Below are 5000 nucleotides of genomic sequence, written 5' to 3' on the forward strand. Positions count from 1 at the left end.
TGATTGTTAAAATTTTCGACTAATCGGTTCTAAGAGGCGAAGCAATACGCCGCTGGGACTTTGAAATATTTCGGAGCGCATCTAAAGTTCGTTATTTTGGCTAAACGGAGCGAAAATCTGCATTTATACCATCACGGACGTTAGTTCAATAGCGTTTAACGATCGATCCACGGTACAGAATGCAAAAATATGATTGTTAAAATTTTCGACTAATCGGTTCTAAGAGGCGAAGCAATACGCCGCTGGGACTTTGAAATATTTCGGAGCGCATCTAAAGTTCGTTATTTTGGCTAAACGGAGCGAAAATCTGCATTTATACCATCACGGACGTTAGTTCAATAGCGTTTAACGATCGATCCACGGTACAGAATGCAAAAATATGATTGTTAAAATTTTCGACTAATCGGTTCTAAGAGGCGAAGCAATACGCCGCTGGGACTTTGAAATATTTCGGAGCGCACCTAAAGTTCGTTATTTTGGCTAAACGGAGCGAAAATCTGCATTTATACCATCACGGACGTTAGTTTAATAGCGTTTAACGATGGATCCACGGTACAGAATGCAAAAATATGATTGTTAAAATTTTCGACTAATCGGTTCTAAGAGGCGAAGCAATACGCCGCTGGGACTTTGAAATATTTCGGAGCGCACCTAAAGTTCGTTATTTTGGCTAAACGGAGCGAAAATCTGCATTTATACCATCACGGACGTTAGTTCAATAGCGTTTAACGATCGATCCACGGTACAGAATGCAAAAATATGATTGTTAAAATTTTCGACTAATCGGTTCTAAGAGGCGAAGCAATACGCCGCTGGGACTTTGAAATATTTCGGAGCGCACCTAAAGTTCGTTATTTTGGCTAAACGGAGCGAAAATCTGCATTTATACCATCACGGACGTTAGTTTAATAGCGTTTAACGATGGATCCACGGTACAGAATGCAAAAATATGATTGTTAAAATTTTCGACTAATCGGTTCTAAGAGGCGAAGCAATACGCCGCTGGGACTTTGAAATATTTCGGAGCGCACCTAAAGTTCGTTATTTTGGCTAAACGGAGCGAAAATCTGCATTTATACCATCACGGACGTTAGTTCAATAGCGTTTAACGATCGATCCACGGTACAGAATGCAAAAATATGATTGTTAAAATTTTCGACTAATCGGTTCTAAGAGGCGAAGCAATACGCCGCTGGGACTTTGAAATATTTCGGAGCGCATCTAAAGTTCGTTATTTTGGCTACACGGAGCGAAAATCTGCATTTATACCATCACGGACGTTAGTTCAATAGCGTTTAACGATCGATCCACGGTACAGAATGCAAAAATATGATTGTTAAAATTTTCGACTAATCGGTTCTAAGAGGCGAAGCAATACGCCGCTGGGACTTTGAAATATTTCGGAGCGCACCTAAAGTTCGTTATTTTGGCTAAACGGAGCGAAAATCTGCATTTATACCATCACGGACGTTAGTTTAATAGCGTTTAACGATGGATCCACGGTACAGAATGCAAAAATATGATTGTTAAAATTTTCGACTAATCGGTTCTAAGAGGCGAAGCAATACGCCGCTGGGACTTTGAAATATTTCGGAGCGCACCTAAAGTTCGTTATTTTGGCTAAACGGAGCGAAAATCTGCATTTATACCATCACGGACGTTAGTTTAATAGCGTTTAACGATGGATCCACGGTACAGAATGCAAAAATATGATTGTTAAAATTTTCGACTAATCGGTTCTAAGAGGCGAAGCAATACGCCGCTGGGACTTTGAAATATTTCGGAGCGCACCTAAAGTTCGTTATTTTGGCTAAACGGAGCGAAAATCTGCATTTATACCATCACGGACGTTAGTTCAATAGCGTTTAACGATCGATCCACGGTACAGAATGCAAAAATATGATTGTTAAAATTTTCGACTAATCGGTTCTAAGAGGCGAAGCAATACGCCGCTGGGACTTTGAAATATTTCGGAGCGCACCTAAAGTTCGTTATTTTGGCTAAACGGAGCGAAAATCTGCATTTATACCATCACGGACGTTAGTTCAATAGCGTTTAACGATCGATCCACGGTACAGAATGCAAAAATATGATTGTTAAAATTTTCGACTAATCGGTTCTAAGAGGCGAAGCAATACGCCGCTGGGACTTTGAAATATTTCGGAGTGCATCTAAAGTTCGTTATTTTGGCTAAACGGAGCGAAAATCTGCATTTATACCATCACGGACGTTAGTTCAATAGCGTTTAACGATCGATCCACGGTACAGAATGCAAAAATATGATTGTTAAAATTTTCGACTAATCGGTTCTAAGAGGCGAAGCAATACGCCGCTGGGACTTTGAAATATTTCGGAGCGCACCTAAAGTTCGTTATTTTGGCTAAACGGAGCGAAAATCTGCATTTATACCATCACAGACGTTAGTTTAATAGCGTTTAACGATGGATCCACGGTACAGAATGCAAAAATATGATTGTTAAAATTTTCGACTAATCGGTTCTAAGAGGCAAAGCAATACGCCGCTGGGACTTTGAAATATTTCGGAGCGCACCTAAAGTTCGTTATTTTGGCTAAACGGAGCGAAAATCTGCATTTATACCATCACGGACGTTAGTTCAATAGCGTTTAACGATCGATCCACGGTACAGAATGCAAAAATATGATTGTTAAAATTTTCGACTAATCGGTTCTAAGAGGCGAAGCAATACGCCGCTGGGACTTTGAAATATTTCGGAGCGCATCTAAAGTTCGTTATTTTGGCTACACGGAGCGAAAATCTGCATTTATACCATCACGGACGTTAGTTCAATAGCGTTTAACGATCGATCCACGGTACAGAATGCAAAAATATGATTGTTAAAATTTTCGACTAATCGGTTCTAAGAGGCGAAGCAATACGCCGCTGGGACTTTGAAATATTTCGGAGCGCACCTAAAGTTCGTTATTTTGGCTAAACGGAGCGAAAATCTGCATTTATACCATCACGGACGTTAGTTTAATAGCGTTTAACGATGGATCCACGGTACAGAATGCAAAAATATGATTGTTAAAATTTTCGACTAATCGGTTCTAAGAGGCGAAGCAATACGCCGCTGGGACTTTGAAATATTTCGGAGCGCACCTAAAGTTCGTTATTTTGGCTAAACGGAGCGAAAATCTGCATTTATACCATCACGGACGTTAGTTCAATAGCGTTTAACGATCGATCCACGGTACAGAATGCAAAAATATGATTGTTAAAATTTTCGACTAATCGGTTCTAAGAGGCGAAGCAATACGCCGCTGGGACTTTGAAATATTTCGGAGCGCACCTAAAGTTCGTTATTTTGGCTAAACGGAGCGAAAATCTGCATTTATACCATCACGGACGTTAGTTTAATAGCGTTTAACGATGGATCCACGGTACAGAATGCAAAAATATGATTGTTAAAATTTTCGACTAATCGGTTCTAAGAGGCGAAGCAATACGCCGCTGGGACTTTGAAATATTTCGGAGCGCACCTAAAGTTCGTTATTTTGGCTAAACGGAGCGAAAATCTGCATTTATACCATCACGGACGTTAGTTTAATAGCGTTTAACGATGGATCCACGGTACTGAATGCAAAAATATGATTGTTAAAATTTTCGACTAATCGGTTCTAAGAGGCGAAGCAATACGCCGCTGGGACTTTGAAATATTTCGGAGCGCATCTAAAGTTCGTTATTTTGGCTAAACGGAGCGAAAATCTGCATTTATACCATCACGGACGTTAGTTCAATAGCGTTTAACGATGGATCCACGGTACAGAATGCAAAAATATGATTGTTAAAATTTTCGACTTATCGGTTCTGGATCACTGAAAAATCAAAAAAAATTATTAATTTTGATTAATTAAATTACATATGTAGTTTTATATTGTTATAGTCTCGTATTTGTTAATGTTTTGTCGTAAGAAAATGCAAAAATATCGTTTTAATGTTTTCGTCTCATCGGTTCTGGATCGCTGAAAAATCAAAAAAAAATATTAATTTTGATTAATTAAATTACAAATGGAGTTTTATATTGCTATAGTCGCTTATTTGTTAATGTTTTACCGTAAGAAAATGCAAAAATATCGTTTTAATATTTTCATCTCATCGGTTCTGGGCGGTTTTAAAATTTTTTAAAATATTAATTAAACCCATGATTTACATGAGAATGTGAATTTATTATGTCCTGCATGTTAATTTATTAATTTTCATGTATAGAACGTTATAAAATGAAAGGATATGTTCGACGATATTTTCAGTCTAAGTTTTACCGTGCCGGCGGGATGGTACGCTCTCACGGCGGTTTGCACAGGCATACGCCTGGGCGTAAGCCCATGCGTCGCCGACCTAGCGGCCGGCCGTTCGGTATTTATAGGAAGGCACTTTCGGTTCGCTCGGACCGGTCGGGAGTAGCGTCGAGCGTGTGGCTCTTTTATGACTTCGGTTGAAAAGCAGTCTACCGCTCCTCGAGAATATACTTTCTCGACTATTCTCGTTCCGGTTTTCCGTTGCGGATTATTATTAATCTCCACACAGCATTACCACGGGTCGGTGTCTAAGACCGAATGGCCCATATGTGGTGAGCCTTGTAATATAAGGCTGGTGACCTGTATGCACTTATAAATGTTGCATACTTGTACAAACTGAGCATCAACTGTCTGTAACCAAAATTTGTTAAAACTGAAAAAGTTATAAGATTGTATAAAATTTTTGAACCAAGAAAGTAGTGTTAGACGAAAATTCGTTCTATCACTTTTAGAAGGGAGACTGTTTGGAAATATTTAAAGTATAAAATACACAAAAGTCCACTGAATTATGAACAAAATTACGTCCCTGAATTTAAGAAAAGTCAAGAGGTGTCAGAAATAAAATCCTCTCTGATACGTTCAGAGAGGAAAATAAGTATGGAGAGAGGAGTAAAAATGAAAGAAGTTTTAAGGCTGGGGAAACTTCTAAAGGAGAGAGATTCCAACATATCTAATATGTACAT

The sequence above is a fragment of the Osmia lignaria genome, chromosome 11 (assembly GCF_051020975.1).
Source record: "Osmia lignaria lignaria isolate PbOS001 chromosome 11, iyOsmLign1, whole genome shotgun sequence".
Taxonomy (NCBI): domain Eukaryota; kingdom Metazoa; phylum Arthropoda; class Insecta; order Hymenoptera; family Megachilidae; genus Osmia; species Osmia lignaria.